Source organism: Zootoca vivipara, chromosome 8, assembly GCF_963506605.1.
Source record: "Zootoca vivipara chromosome 8, rZooViv1.1, whole genome shotgun sequence".
In the NCBI taxonomy this organism is placed as follows: Eukaryota; Metazoa; Chordata; class Lepidosauria; order Squamata; family Lacertidae; genus Zootoca; species Zootoca vivipara.
Genome location: NC_083283.1, coordinates 17,237,959 through 17,261,106, shown reverse-complemented (window position 1 = coordinate 17,261,106; position 23,148 = coordinate 17,237,959). Strand labels below are relative to the sequence as shown.

The following is a 23,148-nucleotide window of genomic DNA, read 5'->3' as shown; positions in this document are numbered from 1 at the left end:
CCATGACTTGGAAACCAAGAGTCTCATGCTCTTATCAAATGAGCTATCCCTTGGTCTTCTCCATTCACATCTAGCAAGATGAATGTGCTGCTCCCTTTCTTTTACTAACATTATGGAAACTATTTCCTTTAACCTTTATTAGTATGTGGAGCTCTACTGGAGGCATTGTATCTTAAGTCCATTCCAAAAACACAGGTTAGGGCAGAATGCTGTGGCCTAGTTGCTAAGTAGAGTTTTCCAGTTCGAAAGTGGAGCACATTACACTAGTGACACTGGGTGTTAATAAGTTTCTCAAAATGCTTCTATTAAGCCATAAAACCCCAAGAGTTTGAGACCTGATTGCCAAAGAGATTGCCCTTTTCCTCACACAGTGCTGCAGTCAAAATAAGTAATCATTAGCCCTTAACACAAGGAAACAATTGGAATGTTTTTCATGGAGAGTTCACAACTCAGTTCCTACTTCCTTGTCCCACTGCCTGTGGAATGTACGAGTCTTCTCTCTGTGATACATCCATCATCTCCCTTAAAAATATTTAAATATGGTGGAATAGCAAACTTGTTAGCATATTGCATGGATTAAGACAGAGCTTCAAATCACCTCGCATTCTCTTGAGCACAATATTTTCAACAGCAGTTCACATATTCAACTGTGTGACAGAAAGCGCAAAAACATGTATCACAGAAAATTTTACTAACAGATAAATTCCACCTATGAATCAGAGGGACCCTTTGATGCTGAAAAATCCAAATCATCAGTATGCTGAAAATGCAATTTTTTATGTGTTGCATTTAATGTGTGTTTTCGGGATCCACTCTATTCCTGAGGGTATGATTTGTTTTAATTCTTTTAAATATTGAATATTTAAATTGTCATAGCCTGATGGTGAATGCTGGGTGATCGAATTAATAAAAATTAATAATTATACCCCAAGGCCTGCTGGGAACACAGCTGTAGGTTTCATTTCATTTTGTTTATTTATTTCATAAAATTTGTACACTGTTTATGTTTGATTGTTTATTTGTTTTTCAACCCTCAAAGCTGTTAACTTCCCAGTTTTGTTGGATTCCAGCACCCATCAGCCACAGCCAGCATGACCAAAGGACAGGAATTTATTTATTTTATTTTATTACATAAAAAGTATACACTGCTTGATTGTAAAAAAAAAAAAAAAAACAACCCTTAAAGTGGTTTTCAAAAAGATAAAGCAATAAAATCAGGGGGGGGATTTAAAATATATTAAAACATACAAGAAGTTAATATACTAAAAAGTTTAAATTTTCTAAGCGTTTGGATAGGCTTTACGAAACAAGGGTTTTAGCAGGCACTGGAAATAATTCAGAGAAGGTGTCTGCTTGATATCAATAGGCAAGTAGTTCCAAAGTACAGTGGAACCTCGGTTTATGAACACATCGGTTTACGTATTTTCGGTTTATGAACGCCGTGGACCCATCTGGAACGGATTAATTCACTTTCCATTACTTTCAATGGGAAAGTTCGCTTCAGTTTATGAACGCTTCAGTTCATGAACAGACTTCCAGAACCAATTACACCCATGCTTCGGGTTAAGTACGCTTCAGGTTGAGTACTCCTTGGACCCGTCTGGAACGGATTAACCCACTTTCCATTACTTTCAATGGGAAAGTTCGCTTCAGTTTATGAACAGACTTCTGGAACCAATTGTATTCATAAACCGAGGTACCACTGTATAGGTGAGGCCTTATTAAATGACAAAGTTCTTACAAATGTGGAATGGATATTATAAGACACTTGTAATAGCGCCAGTTCCACTGATCAAGGAAATGATGGGAGACGTAGTCAATGAACTTCTGAAGCACAACAGGTTCCCTGATCCTACAATGTAACAATGGTCTAAGGCCAATAGGCTTGGTTCCTGCAAACTAGTTCATAACAACCATTCCATAACCTTCTCATTTTGGCCTGCACACTGTCGTCCATTACCAAAATTCCATACCCCAAAGATTTCTTATTTCCCCTCCTTGGTGCCTTCAGCAATTCATGATCTATTTTTAAATCCCATCTGAAAAATTATCTGTTGTTATTTATTATTTAACTCTGACTGCATTAGTTAACTTTGTAAAAGCCTCTGGGATACATTTAGTTCACATATCACTTCTTCAGAATGAAACTTGAATTACTTATGAAGAGTTATGTTGAATTATTCACATGGGCTGTGCCTCGGGATCTTGGATGGAATTCTCTGTTTTTCAGAGACAAGTGGACTCCATGTTTTTGTCAGGAAGCTGAAGGACTCCACTCTCAGTGACCTTTCTCACAAGTGTTTGTTTCCTATTTTCCATTGGGGAATACAAGACATGGGTCTACAAAACCACTCAGTTTAAAGCTAGTTAAACTTCTGAACACACACACACCCCACAACACTACCCATTTTGAACATTACTGTCTTCAAAATCAAGGACGCAAGACAAATAATGGTAGGGATATCTCTATTCTGAGGTAAATCTTACAGAAAATACTTGGAACATAGAACGCCAAAATCAAGAAAACATGATAGTCTTTTTATCAGCAAATCTGGAGGTTCAATTTATATTTTATACTGCTCTTTGCCTTACAAGGGAAATCCATGTTCTTGTCAGGGCTAGAGACAGATCAAAGTAGGGCTGAGAGAAAATGGCCTCCTCAAATTCTCTGCCTTATTTGAAAGTGCTAAGAGAGGGGGATGGGTTCAGAATATTCTCAGGGAGAACAGAAGTAGAATTCTCCAACAGTCTGAAAAAGAAAATTTATCATGGCCATTGCTTCTTTATGCAATATTAAAGTAATATTAAACAATAATAAACCTGGGATGCAAAGGAGTATGTGATATTTTCTACCCTATTTATGAGTGAACTTGTGAAGGGGCATTTCACTTTATATTCAACATAGGGTTGGAGGAGAAATTCTCAAATAATTTCTTAGAAATCAATGTCTTCCCTTGAGAAAACAGAGACGGGTTATTTTCTAAGAAAGACAGAATGTCTAGCAAATGTGTAAGGGAGATAGAAGGCAGTCCTCTTGCCCCTGCCCCATCACAATTTTTTGTCTGACCCTGATTTTATGTAATAAGTTTCATTTATTTATTTAGTATAATTCATATACCACTTAACAGAAAAATCTGAATGTGCTTCACATGATAATACATAGTAGTCATTCAAATAGGCTAAAAACAGACTCCAGAAACTATAGACATCATAAAATTGTCAAAACAATTTTTTGAAGTGTTCTCCTACTGACAGTTCTCTTTCTCAAGCTCTGGGAGGAAGACCTTTCATTGCCTACAGACAGCCACCCAATCTTAAACAACAACTCACCCACAATAATACAACCATCAGAGTTAACATGGGCACTGGTACCAGAGCCTGCAATAAACCCAGATACCAACGTTGCTGCCACATACACCCGGACAACACCATTACTGGCCCCAACAACATCCAACATACCATCGCAGGACTATTTAATTGCTCATCTTCTAACATTGTGTATGCCATTAAATGCCAACAGTGACCTTCAGCTCTCTATATTGGACAAACAGGCCAAACCCTACGCCAAAGGATAAATGGACATAAATATGACATCAGGAATCAAGACAGAGAAACCAGTAGGTTTCAATCTCCCAGGACATTCTATACAAGATTTCAAAGTAGCTGTCTTATTACAGAAAAATTTCAGAAACAGACTGGAAAGAGAAGTTGCTGAATTGCAACTCATTACCAAGCTTAAAACCATGGAGAGACCTGGTCTGAATAAGGACATTGGATTCTTATCTCATTATACATGATAAAGCTTTCTTTAGCCATCTCACCCCTTGCTTTTTCCTGCAAGATCAATTGCAGTCGTTAACAGTCGTCAACAGGTTTACCACTCCTATCAGCCAATCACCCATTCCCACCACCCTTCTGAGTAATACCCCTCCCCACCCTCTAACTATACATAAGGGTCTGGTGACTTCTGTTTCAGTGTATCTGAAGAAGTGTGCATGCACACGAAAGCTCATACCTATGACAAACTTAGTTGGTCTCTAAGGTGCTACTGGAAGGATTTTTTTATTTTTTGTTTCGACTACGTCAGACCAACACGGCCACCTACCTGTAACTAATAAAATTGTCAAAATATAGATAAAATCAACAGTTTTAAAAACAGATGAACACAATAAAATTACATGTCTGGAAAGGCTTGCTTTTAATAGCTGTCAAAAATAGTACCTAATATCAACAAGCAGGGAGTTCCAGAGAATAAGTGATACCACTGAAAGATTGAGTTCTTAGTAAGAACAGAATGGACATTATGTGACACTTCTAAGAGTGCCAGTTCCATCCATAGATAAAATTAGTCAAGTGGGCATATATGGGGTGAGGTGATCCCAAACAGACTAATTTATTGAGCAACTGGGGGATCATACCACATTAGGGAAAAATTCTATACTAAACCACTTCTTTTTTAATGGAAGGAAGCCCCAACTTTTGGTTTTAATCCAGTTCATGAGAAAGCAAAAATAAAACACATAGAACAAAAATATATTTTCAGAAAACACTGCAGAAGCAACCAGAACAGCGCATGCAAGCTGAACAGTGATATGCAAATGCATTTGATTTGCATAATCCATTCTAAAAGCAGATTTAGCGTTTTCTATTTTTAAAATAATGCGGGGTGGTTTAGCACTGATTTCTAGGCTTTCCTTGCTTTATACGTCTCAGGTTCCTATGCATTGCCAATGAGAGAGAAATCCTCCTGAACACACATACCGGGAGAGCCATTTCAGGGTTTCAATGCCTCTGTCAGTGGCGGTTTGTATGTGGCTGGGGAGGGGCAGCGAGAAGAGTTCAGGGCTGGGCCAACATATCTTACTGCCTGGAAGAGAGCAGCAAATGGCACCCCACCCCTGCAAGGCGTGGAGTTTAGTACCAGCAAAGTTAGGTTGCCACCTGAAGCAGGAAATTCCACAAGCACCTCCGCGCCTGGCAGTAAAAAATAGCAGCACTATTCCTGCCCCTTTCATAGCACCCCAAACCAGCTGCAATTTGGCTAACATCTACCCAGATAGTGATTTCACTAGTGGGACAGGAGAATTTACAGCAAGGATCAAAAGCTTGTTCTTGAATATGTTTCCAGTTTCAGAAATAGCATAGAATCATAGAGTTGGAAGAGACCACAAGGGCCATCCAGTCCAACCCCCTGCCAAGCAGGAAACACCATCAAAGCATTCCTGACAGATGGCTGTCAAACCTCTGCTTAAAGACCTCCAAAGAAGGAGACTCCACCACACTCCTTGGCAGCAAATCCCACTGTCGAACAGCTATTTTAAAAATCTCATTGCAACCTAAAACATACCAAAAAAATATGCAGGCTGAAATATAAGGGTCATTGCCACCTCTTCCACTTATCCAAAATTTTGATTGTGACACATAGTCTTGGTAGAAATATATTTTGTTCCCTGGAAGCCTCAAATAAAACTTCAAAACCCAAGACACAAGAAGATATCGAACATATCATTTGGATGTGCTCTGTGATAATGAATGGAATTACGGGCTTCCACTCACCATATACTGTTCATCCAGAAAGGGTTTATGTAAACTTATGCAAGCTTGGAAACAGAATCATGCACACGTTGTTGTCAAAGCACATCAAGCCGTAAATAAAGTATGAATACGTTCCTTAAAGATACCAGCATTTTATGTTCTCATTTGCACTTTTGGCTGCTTATAATGATCTGCAAACATGACTCTGCCCTTGAGCAGTTAAGAGGATTCTTCCCACTAAGCACAAATATTGATATTCCATGAACCCACTAATAAATAAAGCTACATCATAGAGAAGCTGATTACAGGGCTGCAATTTGTTAATCACGGCTGGAAAAGTTGAGAGGTAGAGACACAGCATGCAGAGTCCCAGCTTCGATTCCTAGCAATTTCCATTTAAAAGCATTGGATAGCAGGTGATGCTTCTAATCCTAGACTAGATGGACGAATGGGGAATGAAATAATGTAGCACGTAAAAATCACATGATATACAGGTCCCTTTACATCACTGCTGCTGGCACACATTTTCACATAGCACTAAGCAGAAAGAAGACTCGACACACTATAGTGGAGGAAATAACAGACTGGAGGATATGCAAATAAGCCAAATCAATAAGTGCAGGCAGGGAGATGCAAATCCATGCCATGAGGGAAATATTCTCATTTTGTGTAGTATTTTGTTTCAGTTTCTCTGTTGTTGCTTCAGTTTTTTGTACACCGCTTAGAGATTTTTTTTTTTTTTACTGAATAATAATAATAATTTATTATTTATACCCTGCCCATCTGGCTGGGTTTCCCCAGCCACTCTGGGCAGCTCCCAACTGAATGATAAATTCACAATATACCACAATACATACTGTATTAAGTGGTACAGAAATTAATCAATGTGGCCACCACCTCATTGGCGCTATACAGCCAAGGACTGGGAAAAGATTCTCCCTCCTTGCTAAGTAAGCCATGCGTATGTGACCCAAGGTGCACATTCCAGGCCCTAAGTGTAACCTCAGGTACCTGTAAGCCTCAGGTTGTGAGGCTCAAGAGCGTTCCCTAACCCAATAATGACTCAGGATGGCAGTGACATAAAGTTTTCCCTCCCCTGTCCGCACAGAATTCCAAACAGACAAATATCAATACCCTACACAGTGTGAAGTAGGTGAAAAGGGGAGTCAGTCAGAGGCTACCTAAAAATTCCTACTCAGCTCTATAAAAGCTGACTAGCTGTACAGTTTTGCGTGGACAGGCAGAGTCCCCCCAAACCCTGGCGACCCGCTGAGCGGAATACAGACGCATAACAATGTGCTATGGGATTCAAATTGGCCACAAGTTTATTAAGATTCAGATGTAGGGAGACCTTGGCACAGGCATTGGCCGTTATCCTTCCCAGTCCCCAGCCGAGGTTCTGGGAGGCTTCGGGGTTATCTACATGTATGGGGGTTGGGGCTGGCTCTGGAGAACATATGTTCAAGCAGAGAGAGCCTGCCCCCTGTTCGCCACTGCTGGAAGGGGAAAGTGATGACGCCTACTGGCATGGTCAAGGCTTCCCCCAATACCCCGCTCTTGCACTTTTTCTGAAGACATAGCACCATAAAGCATTGTTTGATTTTCCCTGAAGATGCTACAAAACGTTTAGCTGAAACCTAATTTATATGTTGATGTAAGGAGTAACTGTTAATAAACGCTTTCATATATACCTTGTTATGCAGGGCCTGAGAAGGAAGTGCAATGCTAGATTACATTTTATCCTTAAAGAAATAAGTGAAAACCTTAGCAATTCATTCACTTGTTTTTATGTAACTTCTTCATAATACGTCGGCATGTAAATCTTTAATGAGATTTACAGAGAAGTTCAGTTACTAAAGCAACCACCAAGTGCATCTAATCTGGTTCTTCGGAATGCGAAAGTAGTAATGTTCAGCTGCTAGGTGATAGTATTATGAATAGTGGTAAATTTTGGTAGTAAATTGATGTATTTTTAAAGACAGAGGCTGTCCTTTAGAAAAAGGGGGGTGTATTTAATCCCCTCCATAGTGACATGGAGTTACATGATTTTGAAGAAGGCACTGAGATTAAACTAGGAGCAAAAGCAAAAATAAGTTCCAGTAAATGCTACAGTATAAGTTAGCTATGATCAAGCAAATAGTGTGGGTGGTTTGACGAAAGTTTCAGCAAAATTAGAAAGACCTGAAGTGTCTTGGTACTCAACAGTTCAGGGAAACACTGTGAAGATACCACTTCAGAGGTCATGCAGCAGTCATCATAAGTGGGTAAAAAAGGAAGAGGTGGAATCTCAGTATAATTAACTGCTCTGCAGTTCTTTTCATTGCAACCAGTTACCAAACTATCAACACTCCTAAAAAGAAGCACAGTTATCTTTAGGTCTAAGCATGTCGGAGATCTAACGGGGGACCATCAGTGATGTGTTTCTGCCAGAAATGAAAAGCATTCTCGTTCACTCAAGTATTTCTGCACCATTGATCGCCCGGTCACTTATTCTCTATAATTTCTATTATGTGTTTTTGTATTTCGTCTGTTCTGTTGCAGCTTCAGGATATTGTTAAATTATGCCCTCCATCACTTTGTCATGCTAAGTGAAAAGCAATATATAAATCCTTGAAATAAATAAGCAAGCAGTCAGGAAAAAGTCTCGACAATGAAAAGCAGCCATCTCAATCTCATATCCAGGGCTGGAAGGGCAGGGAGGAGAAAAAAGCATGAGTCCAAATCAACGAAGGCGATTATGAGTTTAAAAAACAAACCAATCCAAATTCAGGCTCCAGTCCTATTGGGTTTAGGGTCACCAGATGCAGAAGATGACAGCATGTACAATAGTTTTGTAGAAGAGGGCATTTCAGCAGGTACCACATGTCATGGATGAGCCAGTGGTTTCCCGTTCCCCGGAGGGGGGCAAAGGGCAGGGAGATGATGAGGGGAGAGCGGTCGGAGTAAGTCTAGAGGCTAGGGAACCAGAAAGTTCACAGGAGCAGCAAGGGTTAAGCTCGAGCTCATAATGGGGTGGGGGAGTTTGCCCCAGCTATCAAGAAAGACATGCAGAAAAGAGGAGGGCTGAAAGGTGAGGCTGAAAACTCTGTCTTTTTTGGGTTGCTGGAAGGGCAACTGCAGGCCTCAGCAGAGATCTGAACTGAGTGACTCTGATGGATGATCATTACGTGCTAATTGCCTGTTGTGAATACCGCAAATAAAGTCCATAAAAACCGTCAGGAGACTCTCGTGGTGATTGCTGTGAAGAGAGGAAGCCCATCAGCCCTGACACCACACCTGCTCCATCTTCCTCTTCTACAAAACTATTAAAGATTCAGAAACCCAGTCCTCTTCTTCATCTGGCAACATTTATTATGCTGCAATGTGATGCACACTTGCTGGGAGTCTGTCCCACTGCACTCAATAGCATTTTCTTCAGAATAGACTTGTATAGGATTACACAACACATTGTTGTTGTTTCTAAATTAGGATATAAACTCTGCTGGGCACTGCCTTGAAGTCCAAACTGAACGAAGAGAAGCATAGAAATACTTTAAATAAATGAATAAATGAAACTGTGTTAGGTTTATTATTATTATTATTATTATTCGCTTTTTCCAATCAGTACAAACACCAAACTAAAAGGACAAGTACAACAACAAAAAACCATAATAACAATAATAAAGTTGTGTTTTCAGTTGATTAATTGTATGAGTTTTACTCAATTCATGAATAGATTAAACTTGCATATGGGTAGGGCTTCCGGTTGACCACGCCATCTTGCTCAGACGGGGGTCCGCACAGTGGAGCGGACCTCGGCGCTTCAGAGGTGGAGGGAATCGTTCCAGCGAAGCGAAACCTCCTTAAAAGCCCCAAATCGAGCTTTTTGGGGACAGATTTTGCCTGGCGGCGCCAAAAGCGGGCTATCTCCTCCCCGGATCGGCTTTGTTTAAGCCCCCGAGAGCGAGGAGGTGAACCGCGGCGGACAGGCTGACATTGCTGCTCTGAGAGTGCGAAGCTGCGAGTCTGGGAAGTGGAGGTGGCCAATTCTTCAAAGAACATTCAGCAAATGAATAGACTGTGAGTAATTTGGATTCTTTGGAATGTAAATTAAGGCAACAATTTGGACCTGGGAGAGAGGGGAAAAGAGGAAGCCACCCCCCCCCCTACGGTAACATAAGAGACAGTAAACAGAAACCCGAAGCCGTAAACAGAAGATTTCAACTTAAAAGGATTCCTCAAAGGCATCAAAGAGAATCTCCCCTAAATGCAGGGTAAAAGGGGAGAGAGACTGTGGCTGTGATTGCCCTGCAGAAAGAAGTTAAGACTAAGAAAGACCTTTCTGTTCCTCGGGAGCCGGCAGCCCAGACAATCCAGTGAGTTGATCAGGATTTATAGTTAAATTCTACTTCTATCTTTATCTCTGGACTTTTTGGAAATTCTTTTTTGGTTTATATACTTTTGAAATGTGAGTTCGAACTTTATTTTTAAGAATGCAGCCAGCTTGTTAAAATGGAGTCGAGAAAATAGACTGCGATTATATTCCACCCCATGTGACAAGTTTTGACCTTGACAGGACTGAACTATGTCAACAAAAAGGTACCCGCCTGAGTTTCAGCGGACTGTTTTGACCTTAATGTGGGAAGCAAGAATAGAATTATGTCAAGAGGAGACACAACGGCAAGTGTTACAGCAACAATTCCAGATGATTATGGCAGAATATGATTTCTTAGAAGATGAAGCTTTTGAAACTGAAGAAGACGAATGTGAGAATGACAATGATGAGGACTGTGATGACTTAACACAAAATGAAGCCCATCACGAAAAAAATGATGATTTTACTCTACAAAAAGTTGGATGGAGTGCCTCCCCTTCGAGGGGGGCACGATTGGACTTACTGGAACTCCAGAATGACCACAGGGAAGAAGGAAAAATTAAGCAGAGAAGAGAAGAAGCTCAGGGGTCTGATATGGAGGCCTGGATGGCAAAAGACTGTAAACAGGGGGTGGGGTGAAGGGAAAGTGAAGTTGTGATTGTAAGGATGGGTTAATAGGACTATAACTGGACTGCTGACTATGGAACTTGCTGGATTGGTGGGGTGGAGCCGGTACTCGGGGGGGTGTAAGGTTAGTTTGGGAATAATTATAGGTTTAAAAAGTGAATTGATTCTGGAAAAAGGTGAAAATATGGAGGCCTATAGAGGGGTAAAAATTAGGCACGGGAAGAAAAAATGGGAGTTTGATTTCTCAGTGATTGGACAATAGGCGAAAATGATAATAGTTAGTTTAAAAGTGGTACAAGATATAAAGGTGTATGTTATAAAATATGAATTATGAAACTGTTGAAGATGATAAATAAGGGAGGAAAACCGGGGAAGGGGGGAGGGTGGGGAAGCCCACAAAATATGGTTTAACAATTATGAATTTAACAATTATGATGAATTTTTTTTTGTCTTTTTTCCTTTTTGTCTTTTTTTTTCTTCTTTTTTTTCTCTTTTTCTCTTTTTGTATTTTCTTTTTTTTTGGTATGACAATAGATGGTTGGATGGATGAACTCCTGCGTACTGCCCTGGTTCACTGGAGCTCCCTGGTGGCAGGGGGGGGCTTCGGGGGCAGGGGAGGGGGAGGAGGACAGAAACCCAATCATAAAATGGACCACTTCTGACTGTTCACCTGCGTGGGATACTTCTGTGGCAGGGGAGGACCCATGGAGGGGGGTGGGAAGAAGGTGGAAAAGGTGTATATGTATGTACCATCTTTTGTAATTTGTAAAATCAATAAAAATTATGTTTAAAAAAAAAAATAAACTTGCATATGGGTAAAATAATTGTTCAGAAGGAGAGAAAAAAAAACACCTACTCTTTGTTTGAAGAGGTTCCTCACATATTAGTGCAATCTTAGAAAAGGCAATCCCTCATGTGAGATGGGAAAGAAGGCCTCTTTTAATATGCTGCCCACTGCCTACATTTTTAAAGTACTTCTGCTAATAACAGTGTTTTTAAAAAATGTGCTGCCTGATTAATTGGGAGCATCTAGCTTGCCAGATGTTATCTCTTGCTCAATTAATCATCTAGCAGGTTAGAGGACACTACCATCCATAGATTCACAGCTACATGGAAAACCATACTCTAGTACTCATTGGGTCATTGGTCCATCTAACTCAGGATTGTGAAAATTGACTGGCAGCACTGAATCAGGCATTTGCATAGCTGCCAAGTTTTCCCTTTTCTCGCGAGGAAGCCTATTCAGCATAAGGGAAAATCCCTTTAAAAAAGGGATAACTTGGCAGCTATGGGCATTTGGTCCATTTTGCCCACTGATTACTGTATGTTCTGACCAGCAGAGATCTTTCCTAGCTTGATGATAACTGGAGTTCTTAAACTGGAGACGCTAAGAATGGAATTTGAGACCTTATACATCGAAGCATGGCTACTTGCCGTGGGCCCTGCTAAATGTTCCACATGGAAGCACCATTCCAGAAATATCAGAATTAAAACAGTACAACCTAGTTGGTGAAATATATCAGACTTCAAACAAGCTAAACGTGCAAGAAATAGTAAGCAGATATAGCCCTTGTAACATCTCTCAAGAAAATAATTTCACTTAATTTAACATCTTTGGAAATGTCAGGCTCCTAGGATTGACAAGGCAGTTCATACCATGGCACCTTGTCATTCAGTTATGTATCCCAAAGGCAGTAAGCACCTTTAGAGTTGAGTTAAAGGACAAGGACGCATTGTACTGAATCACTTTCTGAGTTCCACATATCTTTGATCCTTAAGGGATCCTTAAGGCATCCAAGACTTTACAGTTTATTGAGCACATTGGTTATTTTAGCCCTGGCAGCATATACTAAAACTATCACATCCCTAGACCACAGACACTGAATATGGAATGGTAGCTAATCTTCTTTAGCATTACAATTGGGTTTGGTAAGTAGAACTATCTGGGCCCCTCTGACAGGGAATTTTTTTCTTCTTCCCTCAAACAGATTGGTATATGGTTGGGGTTTTTTTCTGCCTTTCCCTCAGTGAAATTATGGCCTTCCTTTGTTAGGCAAATGAAAGTTGTTTGCATGAGGGTGGAAACAGCATTGGGCATGATAAACATAGTATGGAGGGTTCCCATAAGGGGCCTGAAGGGAATATTGACCACAGCACCCCCAAGTTCGGCTTGAGGTATCTGCCTGATTGGAATCTGCACCCTGGTCACCCAGTGAGTCCTTGCTTGCTTGGCTTGCACCACAGCAAGGTTCAACACTGGCTGACTCCCATTGAACGGGTTTGGGGTGCTCCAAACCCAGCAGACCCATTCCATCAACATGGGGTCTCCACCCCCATCGTTCTGCCCGGACACTGAGGTCCAGCACCGAGGGCCTTCTGGCGGTTCCCTCGTTGCGAGAAGCCACGTTGCAGGGAACCAGGCAGAGGGCCTTCTCAGTAGTGGCACCCACCCTGTGGAATGCCCTCCCATCAGATGTCAAAGAGAAAAACAGCTACCAGATTTTTAGAAGACACCTGAAGGTAGCCCTGTTTAGGGAGGCTTTTAATGTTTAATAGATTATTGTATTTTATTTTTCTGTTGGAAGCCGCCCAGAGTGGCTGGGGAAACCCAGCCAGATGGGCGGGGTAGAAATAATAAATTATTATTATTATTATTTGGCCTGATTTTGTCCCATGACCATTGTATGGTCTGCTTATTTTGCTGCTCTATTGGGTTATATAATGCACCTGTCTGGGCAAACAAAGAGATATGTCTCCCTGAAATACATTCTCAGTAGTACCCTTATGACACCTACCTTGATTTATTAGCAGCAGATTTAGAATAGACTTCTCCTACGCTTCCAGGAAAATTGTTTCATTGTCTACTCTTAACTATTTTGTGCCTTATCGTTTACGGTATATATGCTGTTGCAACATAAATCCTATCCTCTCTTGTTTGCCTACTTTTTATATAACACTTTCAGTTATTTAAAGCCAATTATTATTTTTCTCCTCCCTTTTTAGCAAATTATTTCAGATACCCCTTGTTAACAGTGTTGCTGTGACTTAATATCCATGTTCTTGAAGTGTGGCGCGTAAAACTGGGCATAGTGTTCTGTGCTAGAGCATCACACTTTGCCTAGAGTAAGAGAGAAACTCTTGCTTGTTCTCCAATGCTCATCCCATTCATCTATCAGATACAATCAAGTGTCACGAGATATATAAAGACTGTTCACACTTCCACCCTTGTACAGATGAATACATGAATAGGGCTGCATTAGAGGCAGCCAAACCACATCTACTTTACTTATTAGATAAAGAAGAATATGTGTGATGGCACACTGAGACTAACTTTTGATGAGATTTTTGTTACAAAAAGGCACTAGCTTTTGTCAGTGACAAGCTGCTGCTTCGGATGCTGAGTTGCAACTGGGTAGAGCGAGGTAGAAAAGTCATAATTATTTCTCTCACTATTCTTCCCAGGGGGTGCAGGATGGAACTCCTGGTTTCTCCTTTCATCTTCACAACAAGTGTATGAAATGGGTTGGAGTGAGAAATTATTCCAAGATTACCCAGTGAGTTTTATAACTGAGTAGAGATTTGAACCTAGCTCTTCTCAGTTCTAGTCCAGCATTTTACCTACTGCACCATTCTGGCCCTTCCAATTACCCTCTTCTTCTCCATAACGTGTAGTAATTAAGCATATCTAATAACATATCTAATGTCACAGTTCTCTGTATTTCACAGCCTATGCTCACATCATATGCATTTGTATATTCTTGGTATGATGACTTAGCATCATGCATTTCATTACTATTATGCTATGATGGAGGAGACGAAGAAGAACTACTAATTCCACTAGAATATCTAATTCCACTAGAAAATGAGCACAAGTGGTAATTCACAATGCCCCATTCTAAAATATTTTTGAGGCAGCACCAAAAATAACAGCAGACCATCCATGATACTGCTCCTCTGAAGCGGGCTACAGCTTTGTGCTAAACCCACACCAAAGATGAATAAATTACCCTGTATGGAAATAATAGAAAATTCAAATGAAAACAAAAAAAAAATTAATTATGCTATTTTGTCTCTCACTTAATTACCTAAGAGACCTGACTTAAATTATTAATGTAGTGTTCTAAACTGGAGCCAGTGCTCAGCGAGCCCAAGAAGTTTCAAGAAAACAACACTTTCATCACTGGTGTTTAGGATGTGTTGACTTTGTTGAATTACTGCAGTAAAGTGTGAATGATTTATGGAAGAAGAAGAAAAAACATCATTGCGTGCTTTAAAACAAAAGTGTGATGCTGTAATTGGGTGTTAAAGAAACAACACATTACTTAAGATTGCAAAGGCAATTTGTCCTGTAATATGAAGTGTGGTATAATAAAGGGGAGGCTTTATTAATATTACGGATGAATGACTTAGAATAGCTTCTGGAGCTAATAAGTAGCTGGTGGTGTTAATTTATGCTGCAAGTCTATGCATTCTTACATGGGAGTAAGCCCCATAAAACTCAGTTGGGCTTACTTCTGAACAGACATTAGGGTGTGGCCATCATCTGCATGGCCACTCACCCTACACTCATATTCTGCATGGGGCTACCGGTATATATGCACCAAGAGACTGTTGACCAACATATTTATAAAGCTGCATGTGGCTGCTGAAATACTCTACACTGCCAAAAAAAATGCACAGTGCCCTCTGTCCTTAGGCCTTATGCACTGTTCCAAACTTCCAAGTTAGAATGTTCATAAACATTTCATGAGAACTCAGTAACTAAACCAATGACTGTCACTAGGAAGGCCTCAGTTCAGTCAACTGAAACCGTAGCTCTCACAGCCAAATGCCACAAACATAGGAGAGTCTTCACTCTGGGGTTATCTCAGTTTTGTTGCTGTTGTTGAGGTGATTTGGCAGTAAATGGGCAAAAACAGTATATTCCTGCAAATTTACATCTTCTGTGCTTTATATGTAATATATTGCAGTTCCTTTATGACCAAAAGTAAAGAGATTCTCGAAAGGTGGGACCAAGCTAACAAATAAAAAGTACTTTGTATGTTTGCATTCACCTCTTTGACAGGTTTTCTTACAATAATCTCAGGGAACAGAACTGTGAAAGACTTCTTCCTGAGACCCTGGAGAATTTCTGCCAGTCAGAGAGACATCACTAGAACAGAGGATGCATTTGGCTGATTCTGGAAAAGGCAGCATTTCATATCCTTATGCTTTATTTATCTAGAGTCTAGACCATGGGTTGTCAACCTGGTCCCTTTCAGGATTTTAGGTGGGCGGTAGGGGGTTCTACGGCACCAGCTGAATCCTCCTTCCATTGAGCACCGGTGGGCAGTAAGGAAATTTTACCATCAAGAAATATGCATTAGTGGGTTGTAGGTATAAAAAGGTTGACTACTCCTGATCCAGACAGATCCTTGCATCATAAAAGGACTTCTTTTAAACTTTGGAGAGGCAAGGTTCATTATAAACTGTTCGGACACACATTACCTCTTCCAGCATTTTCTATCATGAGTACTACAATCTAATGAGATTTCATATCTCATTAATTTCTTGACAACCACAGCAAGTATAAGTGCACTAAGAGAGTATACAAACATAAAATACAAACAATGAGGGCACTTAAGAGTCCATTGTAGACCCGGGAGCCGTGAGACCATGGGCACTGAGGTTGATGGTGCACAAAATAGTAATGATAGGACAAGATACTTGGGTTAAATTAACCACAACTTTATTGATTACAGATATTAGGAGGTCTTGGCTCCAGGCCTTGGATTTGTGTCTCAAATTAACCAACCTGGTCTGCTGGTTGATTGTTACATTAGGGTCAATCTCAGATTATGGTTCGCCCTATGATGTGCATCAAATCAGGGTGGCAAATTAGGACACCATTAGGAGGGTGGGGGGTCTGTGGCCTGTCTATTCCCATCTGGATGTTTGGACAGAACCCCCCTTCTGGACCCCTTTACCAGAATACCTCACTCTTTGGATTGTGTAAGGGGAGGGGGAGGACTCTCATCCACCCTCTCTGCCTAGTTTAGTTTAGTTTTAGTTTTATCTGCCAGAAAGTTGAGACAGTTGCAATGAGGGAAACAAAATACCCAAACAGGCCCAAACTGTTCCAGTGCATTCTTCATCTGTGGAGGATTGCATCACAGGGAAAGAGCTCCTTTCGTATCTTAATTCTATTGTGCACTTTTAGATTTCATTGTCAGAAGCCTTCATTACAAAAACCATTCACAGGAAGTGAAAAAAACTGTCTAATGCCAATTTTCTATCATATGAGAAACATTACTTTCTGAAAACAGAAATCAAGGTACTAAGCATAATACAAGGTTCAGTATAAATGCTCTAGTCTCTGTGGAATATGTGGCAGCAGACCCAGAACTGCTGAAATATTTAAGAAAAAAACATTAGCTTATTAAACTGCAACTATTTTCTTTAGAGTGCATATATAATCTCAGCAGGTATCAGTGGAAGAGGTCACAGGTGTTGATCGCTTCCGAAAGCTACTGATGTCACTGAGTTCCGAAGCTATGCAATGCCTTATATGTCAATATCACTTGTACCATGTAACGAAATAACCCTAAGATGATATATTTGGTTACAACCTGGATGTATAAGGGTTAATACATCTCCTACCTTGAGTGACAGCACGTGCTTGTGGGGGCGGGGTTATGGACATTCTATGAGGAAAAAAGAGCAGTTATGACAGTTGGAGGGAGTGAAAACAAAAAAAGAGCAGGAGAGTGGGAGGTTGAGTGTGGTGCTGGGCTAATTCTAATGTACTAGTTTTACAGCTTTAAGTAATAATATGAACTAAGAGTTTAAGCAAATGGAAAGATAAAGAGTTGTAAGTTCTCCAGTAAATAAAAATTACATTTATGTTGTGTCAAAAACAATAAAAGGACGGTCTTCATTGATCCAGCGATATATATCTAAACTCAAAAAGGTGGTGACTGAAGAGTGGAGACAATACTATACCTGAGGGACAGGTGGATAGTTTTGTATCTCAAGGTCACGCACAGAGGAGGCAAGGGAAGGAAAAGGGTGCCACAAAGTAGCCAAAGTGTGGAGAGAAACAGCGGCTGAGGGGAACCTGAGTTGAGAGGGAAACCCTTACTGTGGACACAAGATTATTCCTTCAAATCAGCCTAGAGTTTCTGAAGATATATGGCCACGTCAACTATGAAGCTGGAATTGAACTCTATGTACTAACAAACCCATAGATAAACAGGGAGTTTATTTGGGAGAAAGAGGGAATAGAGGTTTGTTTGATTCTCAACTGAATTCCTTCAGCAAACTGTTAGTAATAGAGAGTAGAGGTTCGTCACATACCACACCGCAGGGATTTTCACATTTTTTAAAAAACAAAACAAAACACGTTTGATTGTTAGCTTTCCCTCCTGCCTCAAAACATCTGTCATGCTCCACAGATTGCCCTTGGGGTCTAAGGCCTCAACAAGCCAAGGCCAAGCACAGAGTATCAGTCTAGGTTCAAAACATGAGCAAAGTCAAGAAAAAGTCCAAAGTGAATATACCAGGGAGTTCAGCAAGATGGGGAAACAGGGAACCAGAGACCTGTGTTGATTCCAGCCATGGGAAGGCTCAAAGGGAACCTTATATATTTGGGACCTCCTAAGTCGTAACCTAATTCCAAAAGTCTGCTAATAAGAAAGTCTTCACCTGCCAGTGAAAGGACAACAAGGAGGATGTTAGTCCCCTTTCTACATCTTTTTTTTTCTGGAAAAAAAATCCAAATGACAATCTGCAATAAAGTGCATATTTAAATTTTAAAACTCCCCCCTAAAAATATACATACAGTGGTACTTCTGTATAAGTCCACCCCCTCCAGTGTCCATTTCAGCAGATGTCCACGGTAAACCCGGAAGTACCGGAACGAGTTACTTCCAGGTTTGCTGCTTGCGCATGCGCAGAAGAGCAAACCGTTCCGCGGGCTTGCGCAGAGTGGCGCTTTGTCAAGCGTCTGGGGCTCCAGAACAGATCCGGGACTCAAAACAAGATACCACTGTATCTCAAAAGACACATGTAAGGCACATTTCGATACATTTATTGTGACGAATATAGGACTCCTTTGAGGTATTTATGACTCAATGAGGAGCCACTAATTACCGCCCGACACACTTTCTCTAGCGCCTCTGCTCCGTAGACCCGGGCTGGCAGTAAAACATACAGCAGAGCCTTCTTCTTCTTCTCACACACAGCGGAAACTTGTATAGCCATTGGATAAAAAGCCTCTTGAGAACACACAGAGTCCAAGGTGTTCTAATAACTACTGAAGTTTATTTTAGAGAGAAAACAACAAACAACCTGGTGAGCTCGCAGACATCTTGCGACCGTCTCCCAGGCAAAAACGAAACCAACTGATACACAAAGAAACACTTCCAGTACATTCTGTAACATGATATCTTCCTCAGTGGTCAGGTGGACAGTACACAGTTAACTCTTTGGTTACTTGTTACTCCTCACATTTATTGTGTCAAGAGCGATGCTGGAATATTCAGAGTGTGCAAATGCTGGTGGATCCACACATTAGCATGGGAGGTGCAGATCAGTCAGGACTCAGCTACATTTGTAAAGATAAAGTGCTTTCTATGTGTTATAACAGGGACGCGGGTAGTGCTGTGGTCTAAACCACTGAGCCTTGAGCTTGCCAATCAAAAGGTCGGCGGTTCGAATCCTCGTGACGGGGTGAGTTCCCGTTGCTCGGTCCCATCTCCTGCCAACCTAGCAGTTCGAAAGCAGCCCAAAAGTGCAAGTAGATTAATAGGCACTACTCTGCTGGGAAGGTAAACGGTGTTTCCATATGCTGCTCTGGTGTCGGTGTTCCGTTGCACCAGAAGCAGCTTAGTCATGCTGGCCACATGACCCAGAAAACTGTCCGCGGAGTGGACAAACACCGGCTCCCTCGGCCTGTAAAGCGAGATGAGCGCCGCAAGCCCAGAGTTGTTCCTGAGTGGACTTAACTATCAGGGGCCCCATTACCTTTACCTTTATGCGTTATAACACTGCAACACCAGAAGGTGCTGAGGAGTCCTGTCTTTCACCAACGGGATTTCCCTGTATGAAGTTTACATGTTTAACTGAATCGCGTATTTAATGTGTCTCGATCCAGCCTCAGTTTGCATTGGAATTCAGTTCACAAAGATTGATTTCCTGAAGCACCCCTGTGTCAAAGCAAGCACAGTAGCAGGCTGCTGATGGTTGTCCTGTATGGTGACTGTCATTTACAGTTACTGCTTGATTTACTGTCTATTGAAGTTACTAACCTCTTCTCACATTTTCAGTAACTGCTACAGCTGATGAAGATGGGAGGCATTGAAATACTCTGGAATGTTCCATCTGGCTACCTGCAAAAATGCCTAAGGATTGCTAGAAAGCGGGGCACTTAACTATGACTGGCAATCCTACCAGTCCCAGGATGTCAGAAAAATTAAAGTGAAACTACAGGTAAATATGATCCCATCCCTCTGAATCTTAAGCACCACTGAGAAACTTAGTGTAGAAAGCAGCATCAGTTAACGTACTAAAGAATCAGTGAGCAAGATTAATGTTTCTGACACATGACAAATTAGCAAATCCTTGGACGACATATGGAGAAACAGAAATGAATGTCCAATCAGCAATGGCGTAGGCCCAATTCCTTCCTCTTCTGTTTGTTCACGGAACATTGGTACAGGTCTGTCGACAACTTGTGTTAACACAGGAAGACAAATAAGGAAATAGAAGAGGGCAAGTCGGACTGCAACAAACTGTTGCAGTGTGTGATGATCCCGTTTAGTATCATAGCCATACCATCTTTCAGGATGCGCCTTCCATCCTCCTCTCCCAGTTTTCTGTTTCTTGTGGTCACTGAGCATGCTAAGTCCTCATTGGACTTCTATTTTTGCGTGGGGGGGGGGAGATGGGAAAAAATTGTTTTCCCCGAAAAACATATTTTGGGTTTCCTTTAAGTGCGCTAAATCAACCCCTTTTGTTTCACACAGGCCTGGTTTGGGCTACAATCCTGCTACAGTAACCCACTGAGTTTGAAATTAGTATGATTTATATTTCCATAGCTTGTTGATACACTATTAGACAGCCATCACAGTAATATAAAGCATCCAGATGTATTTTTAAAGTTACAACCAAGGAAAATCACCTTGTGAAACTGCAACGCCACTTTCCTGTTTTAAACCAACTAGCTTGTTCAGCCATGTAAACAGCTGCTGTTAAAAAACTTCCAAAACACCACCAGCTGCGTGCATTTCTCCTCCACCCACGCTACAGCTGTCTACAGCTAGAGCAAACACCAGTGCTACTTCACACATCTGCAGAATCAATGGTCACAAAGAACCCAATGCAAATTGCATCCAAACTAATCTAAAAAGCACGTCAAATTGGAATTTTTGAGCAAATATTCTTATCTAACCATCTGCAAGTTAAGTCAAGCTACATTGCTATTACATTGCTAATAACCTATGAACAGTGCCGGATTTACATACTGTATAAGCAAAACGAGCTATAGCTTAGGGCCCCACTCTCTTGGGGGCCCCAAAAAATTTAAAGGAATTTCCCCCCAAAAAAATAAGATAAAAAAACAAATAAAATAAAACTTACATACAGCAACAGTGTTTTGTGTTGTGTAGGCTCCTGTGATGTAAGTAATGGGCCCCGCCTGCTATATAAAGGACCCCATTACCTTCAGAAGCTTAGGGCCTCATCAAACCTAAATCCAGCCCTGCCTATCAACAAGAAGTATATCTGGGATGGGGAACCTTTGGCTCCCCAGATGTTGCAGGCCTACAGATCCCATCATCCTTTACCATTAACCATGCTGGCTGGGGCTGATGGGAGATCGTCTCCTCCTGTAAGGAAGGGGGCGTGTTGCGGTGGAATCCGGGCAACCAGGGCTGTGTTGGGGCGGGGACAGTAGGAGCAGCCACAACACTCATTGGTGGGCCACCGGGAGGGAACGTAATTGGCTGTGGGCTTGTCAATCAGACGATCCGGATGGCCCACTATTTAAGTGCAGCGCGTGTCGGGAGGGTCCTTCTTCTCCAGCTCTGCGCATCGAAACACCCACCCTCCTCTCCTTAATTTTAGGTCTTCGCTTGACCTTGCTGTGCTGTTGTGTGTCATCTGCCGTTGTTGCAGGGGCACGGCAGGAATTTTCTCCACTTGGCTGATTGGCTGTGCCATTTGGGTTTTGCCTGCCGCATAGCAAATCATCACAATAGGCTCTGGTTCATGCTGATAGGGGTGGAATGAGACCTTATCACCCTATCAAAACAGGTATCCATTTGACCAATGGTTGGTATTCCCCAGTGGGTGCCCTATCCAGTGTCTGAGCACATGTGGGGAATCAGGGTCTGGCTGGCCCTGCCAGATGAGTTCCCCGTCCCAGGTGTGACTCATGGGTGCCTTGAGTCAGTGCTACCTAGGTAGCTTTGGGAACCAGAGCCTATGCAACCACTCACTTGATTTGTAAACAATGAAGTTGTGGCCTAATTTCTGCCAAAAACCAAACCAAAAATATGAGTCATGTCTGAATTTATTCCTAGGCCTAGGTTCTAGGGTCTCCACACGCAACTGGAGCCCAACATCTGGAAGGCAATAGGTTCTGCCATCATTATATTGCTGTTTTGATTTATATCACTCTCCCTCAAGTCTGGATGGTAACACAGCATTTTTAGAGAATCCTAGCCTAACAGAAAAGCAGTTATAACTAGTTCTTCATACATCAGGTAAAGATTCACCCTAAAATAGACAATACTAGTGAATCATTTGTCAAAAAATAGAATACTTCCCATTTTGTCCTGCTTGTGAGGTAGGTAAGGCTGAGAGACTGTCACTGGTCCAAGGTCAGCCAGTGAACTTCATCACTGAGCAGAGATCCCTGTTCTCTCAGTTCCTAGGCCAAATCATCCTATTTATTATGGTGGATGAGATGGTGAGGCAGTTTCTCCCATCAGTGTTATCTTATAAGTTCACGGGAAAGCGCAAGATTCAAATTTGGGGCTTTCTGCTTCACAGCTATAGTCACTCTGCTCCTCCACCACCTATTTTTTTCCATCAAAAGCAAAACATCACAATGACATTTCCCACTTTTTAAAATGGCACACTGTACTTAGATGGGAGTTTGGCAGATATGTACAAAAAATAAAAGAGGGGATTAAAAGATCAAATGCACATAGATGGAATGCGCCATGACAATGTAGGTGAAGAAGTTTGGCTAATGAATTATGTTGCTAAATATTGCTTTGTTGTTGTTTAGTCGTTTAGTTGTGTCTGACTCTTCGTGACCCCAAATATTGCTAGCCCAGGGCATTTTGTCCCATGCTAGCCCAGGTGCATTGTACCCAAGGCAGGTCAAGTTTTTTGGCACTTGAGACTAAAAACCCCACAATCACCTCTCCCCACCCAGTTGCAAAAATAGAATAAGAGGTGAAATAGCTAATGATTTGCTGCCCTTTCATGATATCCAAACCTGCTCCGTAATGTAGCTGCCTCACTCTGACTAGTGGTACATGAATTCTCTCTCTACAAGGAAACAAGGGTTGCTGGCAACACAATATAAAACTTGGAGAATAGTGGCCAGCATTTTTTTTAAAGTACAACAAACACATACACAC

At 41.4% G+C, this 23,148-nt stretch overlaps 1 protein-coding gene across 1 annotated transcript in view; it reads right to left on the bottom strand.

Moving 5' to 3' along the window:
* CSMD3 (CUB and Sushi multiple domains 3) overlaps positions 1-23,148 on the bottom strand; it is a 584,303-nt gene that overhangs the window by 476,761 nt on the left and 84,394 nt on the right. The window lies entirely within an intron of this gene.